Source organism: Ovis canadensis, chromosome 20 (genome assembly GCF_042477335.2).
Source record: "Ovis canadensis isolate MfBH-ARS-UI-01 breed Bighorn chromosome 20, ARS-UI_OviCan_v2, whole genome shotgun sequence".
NCBI classification, from domain to species: Eukaryota; Metazoa; Chordata; class Mammalia; order Artiodactyla; family Bovidae; genus Ovis; species Ovis canadensis.
Genome location: NC_091264.1, coordinates 22,784,955 through 22,795,709, shown reverse-complemented (window position 1 = coordinate 22,795,709; position 10,755 = coordinate 22,784,955). Strand labels below are relative to the sequence as shown.

Below are 10,755 nucleotides of genomic sequence, written 5' to 3'. Positions count from 1 at the left end.
ACTAGACCGGTGGTGTTGCGGCTGGTGCGCGACGTCTCCAAGCCGCTGAGAACTGATCCCCGAAGCCGGATCCCGCTTGCTGTTGTCAGAGTGAATGATTCTGCTCATTTCCCCGGTCTGTTTGGCGTTTCTCACCATGTTTAAGGACCTTGAGTACTGCTGGCCGCTGCATGGAAGCCCGACGGTGGGAATTCGAGGTAGAGAGGAGGAGGATTTTTCTCTGCGGTCACCGTTTCGCCTTACCTCCTCTGTGTACCTGGGTGCTGTTACTGGTGCTGGAGAACTGACTTGAGTGTTTCCGAGGGTAGAACCCACGGAGGATTTACTGCTTCCTTTTATGGAATACTTTAATGCTTTTCAGATAAATCGCTCCATTTACTGGGCTCTTAATATGTGTCAAGTGCTTTCCATTTCTTATCCGCAAACCAGAAAAAGGAGACAGGTTCAGAAAGGTTAAGTTGACAAGTGCACAAGTAACGAATCACACTGCTGATCGGAAGTGTGATTGAATCTAGATTCCACTAGCTTCAAAATGCAAGGTATATCGCTTATCTCAAAATACTTCTAATATTCTTAGTAACAGCAACAACCCCTGACCTGTGAATAATTTGCAGTGTTTCTACCACCCTCTACATCCTGGGGGTAGGCTGGACAGGGATTTTATTTATGAGACTGAAAGCGGATTCCTAAGGGATTTGTCTTATGCATAATTGGAGACACAGTTCAGTTCAGTCCCCCGGTTGTGTCTGACTCTTTGCGACCCCATGGACTGCAGCAGCCAGGCTTCCCTGTCCATCACCAACTCCCAGAGCTTACTCCAACTCATGTCCATCGAGTGGGTGATGCTATCCAACCGTCTTATCCTCTGTCGTCCCCTTCTCCTCCCACCTTCAGTCTTTCCCAGCATCAGAGTCTTTTCCAATGAGTCAGTTCTTCGCATCAGGTGACCAAAGTACTGGAGTTTCCTCTTCAGCATCACTCCTCCCTGAATGAATATTCAGGACTGATTTCCTTTAGGATGGACTGGTTGGATCTCCTTGCAGTCCAAGGGACTCTCAAGAGTCTTCTCCAACACCACAGTTCAAAAGCAGCAATTCTTCAGCACTCAGTTTTCTTTAGAGTCCAACTCTTATATCCACACATGACTACTGGAAAAATCATAGCTTTGACTAGATGGACTTTTGTTGGCAAAGTAATGCTTCTGCTTACTAATATGCTGTCTAGTTTGGTCATAGCTTTTCTTCCAGGGAGCAAGTGTCTTTTAATTTCATGGATGCAGTCACCATCTGCAGTGATTTTGGAGCCCCCCAAAATAAAGTCTCTCACTGTTTCCATTGTTTCCCCATCTGTTTACCATGAAGTAATGGGACCAGATGCCATGATCTTAGTTTTCCAAATGTTGAGTTTTAAGCCAGGTTTTTCACTCTCCTCTTTCACTTTCATCAAGAGGCTCTTTAGTTCTTCACTTTCTGTCATAAGGGTGGTGTCATTTGCATATCTGAGGTTATTGATATTTCTCCTGGCAATCTTGATTCCAGCTTGTGCTTCATCCAGCCCAGTGTTTCGCTTGATATACTCTGCATATGGGTTAAATAAACAGGGCAACAATATACAGCCTTGACTTACTCCTTTCTCAATTTGGAACCAGTCTGTTGTTCCATGTCCAGTTCTAATTGTTCTTGCCTTGAGAATCCCATGAACAGTATGAAAAGGCAATTGGAGACACCAAACTGGAATTCAAGCCACCTATCTTATAATTCAGTGCTTTGACTTGAATTCAAACTTGTGCTTGTGGAGGGGAACAGACTGTGTGGAAACACAGTGTCTCAAAACCCTGTCATCATCCCCCAACCTTTGAAATCCTAGGAAACCTACAAGGAGAAGGAGCCTGAAGAGTGAGCAGTGATGAAGGAAACCAGAGAAAACCAACACTGGATGGGTAAAGAGGATAGGATGCCTGATGAACTATGGACGGAAGTTCGTGACATTGTAGAGGAGACAGGGATCAAGACCATCCCCAAGAAAAACAAATGCAAAAGAGTAAAATGGCTGTCTGGGGAGGCCTTACAAATAGCTGTGAAAAGAAGAGAAGTGAAAAGCAAAGGAGAAAAGGAAAGATATACCTATTTGAATGCAGAGTTCCAAAGAATAGAAAGGAGAGATAAGAAAGCCTTCCTCAGTGATCAGTGCAAAGAAATAGAGGAAAACAATAGAATGGGAAAGACTAGAGATCTCTTCAAGAAAATTAGAGATACCAAGGGAACATTTCATGCAAAGATGGGCTCGATAAAGGACAGAAATGGTAGGGACCTAACAGAAGCAGAAGATATTAAGAAGAGGTGGCAAGAATACACAGAAGAACTGTACAGAAAAGATCTTCATGACCCAGATAATCATGATGGTGTGATCACTCACCTAGAGCCAGACATCCTGGAATGTGAAGTCAAGTGGGCCGTAGGAAGCATCACTACAAACAAAGCTAGTGGAGGTGATGGAATTTCAGCTGAGCTATTTCAAATCCTAAAAGATGCTGCTGTGAAAGTGCTGCACTCAATATGCCAGCAAATTTGGAAAACTCAGCAGTGGCCACAGGACTGGAGAAGGTCAGTTTTCATTCCAATCCCAAAGAAAGGCAATGCCAAAGAATGCTCAAACTACTGCACAATTGCACTCATCTCACATGCTAGGAAAGAAATGCTCAAAATTCTCCAAGCCAGGCTTCAACAATACATGAACCGTGAACTTCTAGGTGTTCAAGCTGGTTTTAGAAAAGACAGAGGAATCAGAGATCAAATTGCCAACATCTGCTAGATCATTGAAAAAGCAAGAGAGTTCCAGAAACAACGTCTGTTTCTGCTTTGTTGACTATGCCAAAGCCTTTGACTGTGTGGATCACAACAAACTGGAAAATTCTGAAAGAGATGGGAATACCAGACCACCTGACCTGCCTCTTGAGAAATCTGTATGCAGGTCAGGGAGCAACAGTTAGAACTGGACATGGAACAACAGACTTGTTCCAAATAGGAAAAAGAGTACATCAAGGGTATATATTGTCACCCTGCTTATTTAACTTACATGCAGAGTACATCGTGCAAAATGATGGCCTGGATGAGGCATAAGTTGAAATCAAGATTGCCAGGAGGAATATCAATAACCTCAGATATGCAGATGACACTACCTTTATGGCAGAAAGTGAAGAAGAACTAAAGAGCCTCTTGATGAAAGTGAAAGAGGAGAGTGAAAAGTTGGCTTAAAGCTCAACATTCAGAAAACTAAGATCATGGCATCCACTCCCATCACTTCATAGCAAGTAGATGGGAAAACAGTGGAAACAGTGAGAGACTTTATTTTTTGGGGGGTCTCCAAAATCACTGTAGATGGTGACTGCAGCCATGAAATTAAAAAAAGACACTTGTTCCTTGGAAGAAAATCTAAGACCAACCTAGACAGCATATTAAAAAGCCGAGACATTACTTTGCCATCAAAGGTCCATCTAGTCAAAAGTATGGTTTTTCCAGTAGTCATGTATGAGTGTAAGAGTTGAAGTCTAAAGAAAGCTGAGTGCTGAAGAATTGATGCTTTTGAACTGTGGTGTTGGAGAAGACTCTTGAGAGTCCCTTGAACTGCAAGGAGATCAAACCAGTCAGTCCTAAAGCAGATCAATCCTCAGTTCATTGGAAGGACTGATTTTGAAGCTGAAACTTCAATACTTTGGCCACCTGATGCAAAGAGCTGACTCATTTGAAAAGACCCTCATGCTGGGAAAGATTGAAGGTGGGAGGAGAAGGGGACGACAGAGGATGAGATGGCTGGATGGCATCACCGACTCAATGGACGTGAGTTTGGGTGGACTCTGGGAGTTGGTGATGGACAGGGAGGCCTGTTGTGCTGCAGTCCATAGGGTCTCAAAGAGTCGGACACAACTGAGCGACTGAACTGAACTGAAAGAGGACTGAGAAGGGAAAGCTGAGAAGATATTTGCATCAAAAGACATTTATCAAAGTTTAAAAACAAAATGTTAGAGTAGGAGAGATATGGACATTAAGGAGGAAAGAGTTTACTTAATTGATAAGTTTACTTATCTTAATCAAAATATTCAACATCCATTGATATTGAAGAAAAAACCATAACTTGATAAAAAATCTTCAAAAATCCAACAGCACACATCACGATAATAATAAAATATTGAAAGCCTTCCTTTTAAGATGAGAAAAAAGGCAAAGAAACCTGTTCTCAATAATCCTAGTCCTTACGATAATGAAAGTTTTAGCTAGTCCAATAAACAGTGACAGCAAATATATAGGGATTGGAAAGAAACAAGAACATCAGTATTTACAGATGAAATTTTTTGTGTGTAACAACCCCAAAAGAAAATTCATGTAGAATTGGCAATTGAGTTCAGTAAGATTTCTAGTTCAAAAAAAATACAGAAAAAATATATACATAAAAATCTTGCATTTCTCATCAGCAACCATCAGTTAGAAAGTGTAACTTTTAAAATATACTGTTTGGTTACATGACTATATATATATATAAGAGTCAAGCTCTGCACCTGACTTTGTACTCTATGTTATACTGCAATAAAAATTTTAATTAAAAATATACCATTTGCAATAGGAACAAAAATACAATGAACTTAGGAATAAATTTAACAATAGGAATGCAAACCCTTTGTGGAGAAAATGATAAAACCTATTGGAAGATGTTCTAAATTAATGAAAAGATACATGATGTATTTACAGAGAAAGACTTGATATTATAAAGATGTCAGTTCTCTCCAAGGCCTTGGTGTTGGGCCAAGGGGGATGATAAGGCCTGTGATACCTGGTCCTGCTAGAGTCTGTCCCATCTGAGTACCGCAGGAGGAGGCTGAGTGGGACAGCCCTTGGCAGTCCTTTCCCCCTCCTCAGAGATCCTTCCTGCAAGCTGAGGAGGATTTCTTGCTTTGGAAATCACGTTCCTGAACTCCACATCCCCTCCTCCCGCTGCTTCTTTTCCTTGCTTCTCCGAGGGATTTCTTTCCACCTGCCAACCCTTTGCAGACCTCTTCGCAGATGGCAAAGTGTGCAGTGAAGTTACCTTATGGTTACCAAAGGCGAAAGCTGGGGAGAATAAGTTAGGAATTTGGGAGCAACATATCCACTCTATATCTAAAGTAGATAACATATCCACTGATAACATATCAGTTCAGTCTCTCAGTCATGTCCGACTCTTTGCGATCCCATGAATTCCAGCACGCCAGGCCTCCCTGTCCATCACCAACTCCCGGAGTTCACTCAGATTCATGTCCATCGAGTCAGTGATGCCATCCAGCCATCTCATCCTCTGTTGTCCCCTTCTCCTCCTGCCCCCAATCCCTCCCAGCATCAGAGTCTTTTCCAGTGAGTCAACTCTTTGCATGAAGTGGCCAAAGTACTGGAGTTTCAGCTTTAGCATCATTCTTTCCAAAGAACACCCAGGACTGATCTCCTTCAGAATGGACTGGTTGGATCTCCTTGCAGTCCAAGGGACTCTCAAGAGTCTTCTCCAACACCACAGTTCAAAAGCATCAATTCTTTGGCACTCAGCTTTCTTCACAGTCCAACTCTCACATCCATACATGACCACTGGAAAAACCATAGCCTTGACTAGACGGACCTTTGTTGGCAAAGCAATGTCTCTGCTTTTGAATATGCTGTCTAGGTTGGTCATAACTTTCCTTCCAAGGAGTAAGGGTCTTTTAATTTCATGGCTGCAACCGCCATCTGCAGTGATTTTGGAGCCCCCCAGAATGTTGAGCTACTATATATAAAGTAGATAAGCAGCAAGGTCCTACTGTATAGGGAACCATATTCAATAGCCTATGATAAACCACAATGGAAAATAATATACAAAAAAAACAATATGTATGTAATAACTGAATCACTTTGTTCAACAACAGTAACTGACAAAACATTTTAAATCAACTATATTTAAAAAAAGAAAGAAAAGAAATTTTAGAGGAAAAGAAATCATGCTTCTAGCCATGGAAGCCACTGGGTATGGCCTTGCAGCCTTTTTTCTGTATGTGTTGTTGCCTAGTTGAAATCCCAAAGATAAGAACAAAACAGAGAAGCACGCAAATGAAAAAATGCTTAAGACTCTTCAGATTAAATGTAGTATATCTATAAAATAGACTGTTCTTCAGCCATAGAAATAAAGTACTCATACATGCTACAACATGGATGAACCATGAAAACACGCTGAATGAAAGGAGCAGACACAAAAGGCTGCATATTGAATGATTCCATTTATATGAAATGTCCAGAAGAGGAAAATCCATAGAGACAGGAAGTAGATTACTGGTTCCAGGGACCAAGGGAGGGAGGAATGGTGATTGGCTAACGGGTTTCTTTTTGTGATGATGAAAATTGTTCCAAAATTATATAATGGTGATGGTTGACCAGCTCTGTGAATATATTAATACTAAAAACCAATGAATCATACATTTTAAAAGGATGAATTTTATTTCTCAAAATTGTCATAAGAGGGTCACTCAGGTTTCAAGTATAGTTCATCATTTCTTTTTTTAAAATAATTATTTCTATGCTTGTTTGGCTGCACGAGATCTATTTTGCAACACTTGAGATCTTCAGTCTTTGCTGCGACACGCAGCTTCCCTTGTGGCTCAGCTGGTTAAGAATCCACCTGCAATTATTTCCCAGGAGACTTGGGTTCGATCCCTGGGTTGGGAAGATTCCCTGGAGAAGGGAATGGCTACCCACTCCACTATTCTGGTTTGCAGAATTCCACGGATTGTATAGCCCATGGGATCACAAAGAGTCGGACACAACTGAGTGACTTTCACTGGTCACTGGTGGGATCTTTAGTTGCAGCATGTGGTATCTAGTTTCCTGATCAGGGATTAAACCCTAGTCCCCTGCACTGGGAGCACGGAATCTTAGGTACTGGACCGCCAGTAAGTCCCCAGTTCATCATTTCTTAAGTGCCCACTCTGTCATGCCTTGTGCTAGGCTCTTGGGCAACACCGATGAAGGAAATAAACGTCATTTCTTTCCTCCCAGAGCTTCCAGTTTGGGAGTGAAGGAGACACAAACAATAAAATGTTACCTACCACATGGTAGAAGAAAGACAGGCGCTGGAATCAGATCACCTTGCTCAGAAGTAAGGAGGTAAAGAGAGATTTCCAGGGGAAGTCCTCATCTCAGGTGGGAGCAGCAAGATAAGTAAGAGTAAAGGGAAAAAGCAGCTTCCATTTTGCAGGAGAGGAGATGTGGGTACAGATCAGGGGCTGAGGTCCCCAAGACGGGTCTACTAGCTGTATGAGCCCAGGAGGAGGCTCTTTGAGTCTGAAAGGACTCAGCCAGAGGTGGTTGATCCCACTTCCCCCCGCCCCCAGATTTTTCTCTATCCCAGATAACCAAGGCATAGGTAGATACTAGTCCTATGATGGGGAAGCCGTCTCCCCCCATAGATAGTTATAGAGAGCAGTGGGCCTTGTGATATATCCTGGAGAGGAAGACCACCGCCTCGGGTCTGCAGACCCAGTTGCCAAGGAGGCTTCATTCACCACCACCACACCCTCCACCTGTGTGGACCGGCCTCCCAGGACCTTCCCAAAAGTTGAAAGTCTAGGGAAGACATCCCCTTTAAAGTATGTGTAGGGAGAAGGCAATGGCAACCCACTCCAGTACCCTTGCCTGGAAAATCCCATGGACAGAGGAGCCTGGTAAGCTGCAGTCCATGGGGTCGCTAAGAGTCAGGCACGACTGAGCGACTTCACTTTTCACTTTCATGCATTGGAAAAGGAAATGGCAACCCACTCCAGTATTCTTGCCTGGAGAATCCCAGGGACAGAGGAGCCTAGCGGGCTGCCGTCTATGGGGTCACACAGAGTCAGACACGACTGAGGTGACTTAGCAGCTTAGCAGCAGGGAGCCATCTTCCTTTGTTGGGTCTAATGCTCCTAGAAAAGCTGAGTAATAATAGAAAAGAAAAATCAGTTCATTGCTTAATTTTTTTTTTTTTTGCAAGATGCAGATTCAGTGTAAAAAAAGCTTATCACGGCCGGTTGTAGCATGGAGCCCGGGGCTCCTCCAGCATGCCATACTGTGCTGGGCGCTGAGAATACAGCGGTGGATGGGACAGACAAGGTCCCTGCCTTTTCCGAAGATCTTCCCCAGTGAGGAACACAGTAAGTCCCCTACATACAAATGAGCTCTGTTCCAAGGGCACGTTGATAGGTCCAGTTTGTTTGTTAAGTCCAACAAAGTTAGCCTAGGTACCCAACTAAGACAGTCAGCTATGTAGAACTCTGCTGTAATAGGTTTATGATACTTTTCACACAAGTAATACATAGAAACAAATATGCACGAAGAATAAAACATTTTTAATCTTACAGTACAGTACCTTAAAAGGCATGGGTAGTACAGTACAGCAGCTGGCATACAGGGACACGTTGGTGTCTTTGAAAGTTCACAACTTGAAGGTTCGTATGTCGCAGACTTACTGTCACAGGCAGAGGAGCAGAGAGGCAATGATAAAACTGATAGAGGAATGTGACCTCCTTAGCGCAGCATGTGCAGCAGTGTTGGTTACTGCATCACTCCAGGCAAGGAAGGCCACAGCCAGGCTCTTCAAGTGCCTGGGACTGAAAAGGGCTGGAGCAGAGAGCAATCTGGGGAGATGGGGCTGGAAAGGGTAGCAGGTGGCCTTCACCCTGCCTGTCCCTGGCTGCTGGCATTGCTCCATGGGCCCTACTGGCACCGAGGAAAGTCACCCACCTGCCTTACAGTCTGCACTTCATGCCAGGTTGTCCCCTGGGGGTGGCTCTGTGCCAGGAGCCAGCAGGGGAGAGCCCACCCATGACAAGGTCATGCAGGACTCGAGGGACTCCCTGGGCCATCCGACCCATGACAAGGTCATGCGGAAGAGTCCTGATAAGCAAGGCCTCAGGACTCAACGGACCCCCTGGATCTGCTCGAGCATCTACCCCCAAACCAGAATCTGTCTGTCTTATTTTATGTCTTTCACCAGCTCTTCTGACATTAGCAGGGGGCTGTCCCTGACCAAAAGAGTTAACTTAGGGCTCTAGTTGATATATCTCCTGGGCATGAAAGGAGTGTTTCAAACCCTCTGTTAGCTTTCTAGCTTACTTGGCAGGTTTATCCAGACTCTTGCAACCTTGTTGAGCCTATTCTTGCTGCCAAGTTCTCACATCCCTTATCCATTGTGTTCCTGGGAGTGCATATCGTTAAGATATAGAAGTAATAAGCAGCAGCTTTAACATTAGCAACATTAGACTTTGAGTTAATAAGTTCTTTCTTTGCTGTAACCTGCTGAATCTTTGCTCCATAAAAATGTAACTCTGTACTTTAAGGGTGACACAGGCTGAGAATTTAAGAAGAAACACTTTAAAGGAAGATTATTGTTCTGGCTGACCAACATTTATCAAAAAGAGGTCATGGAATATCAACAGGCCTCTGGTACAGAAGATGATGTACAGAGAATAAGACTCTTACAAGAAGGAACCTGATATTGATAAAAGTTATTACTGATGGAATGTTGAGTTGACTGCATTTTTCACCTTGCTGTATGTATAACTCAGGGTATAAAAGCCCCGAGAAGAATAAAGTAAAGGGGCCTCGCTCACTGAAGCTTGGCCACCCCGTGTCGTTCTTTATCTTTATATCTTTCTTCATTCGCCGACGTCGTCCATCCTGAGGATATCCCTGGACTCTGCTGAGGCTGGACCTCGGCAGCTCTGCCTGCCTCCTCCTCAGACTTTCAAGACCTCAGCTCTGCAAGCCAGCCAGCCCTTCTCTTCAGCTGATGTGGCCGCCTCCCAGGTTAGTCTCTAGTCACACAAGCAGCTCAAAGGATGGACTTGTGCTTAGTTGCTCAGTCGCGTCTGACCGAGAGCACACGGGCTGTAGCCCACCAGGCTCCTCTGTTCATGGGATTCCCCAGGCAAGAATATTGTAGTGGGTTGCCATTCCCTTCTCCAGAGGATCTTCCCAACCAAAGGATCTAACCCAGGTATTGTGCAATGCAAGCAGATTCTTTAGCGTATAAGCTACAGGGAAGTTACTCAAAGGATGGACAGACCTTGTATTCTCGCTGCTTCCTGCTGGTGACTGTGTGTAAAAGGCAGGGGTGCCATATCCTTGGGGGGGAAAAAAAAACAGATCACATTCCAAGGCAGTGATTCATGTCCTAGACAGCTCAAGATAATATATGGCTGAAACATGGGTTGATGTATGTGCACATTATCAAATTTCAAGTGATCAACGTAACATGGCCAGAAAACAAACAGCCTTTACTTTTCCTGTGTATTCTGAGTGAGGCTGTGAAGCTCTGTAGTCACTCTCCAGAGAGTCACCAGAAGCCAGGAGTCAAACATGATGCACCTTGGGTAACGGTGCACCGGCACTAAGTATGGGGGATCTGAAAGAAAAGAGATCTATACTGTTCCAAGTCAAACACATCCCAAAGAGCCATGACAGCGTGTTTCCTTGCAGTGGTGGGAAGTATAAAATTATCCAGGAGCCTGGGTTTCCCTAGCGATCCAGTGGTTAAGACTCAGTGCTTCCAAGGCAGGGAAGAAGGGGGTTTTTATCCTTGGTCCGGGAACTAAGATCCCACATGCTGTGTAGGGTGGGCAAAAAACTTATCTAGGAATAGCACATTGGACAATGCAAACCAAGAAACAATGATTCCTGGACGGAATGGGAAGAGATGATGTCTGGAAACCACAAAAGAAATCACATGTACAGG

The 10,755-nt window shown here is 43.9% G+C and overlaps 1 long non-coding RNA gene across 1 annotated transcript; it reads left to right on the top strand.

The window, feature by feature from the left end:
* The first annotated feature begins 3 nt into the window (after positions 1-3).
* Positions 4-9,661, top strand: LOC138425703 (uncharacterized). Its single transcript, XR_011251329.1, has 3 exons — positions 4-197; positions 8,014-8,173; positions 9,359-9,661. It is a non-coding gene; the product is annotated as an uncharacterized lncRNA (long non-coding RNA).
* The last annotated feature ends 1,094 nt before the right edge of the window (positions 9,662-10,755 follow it).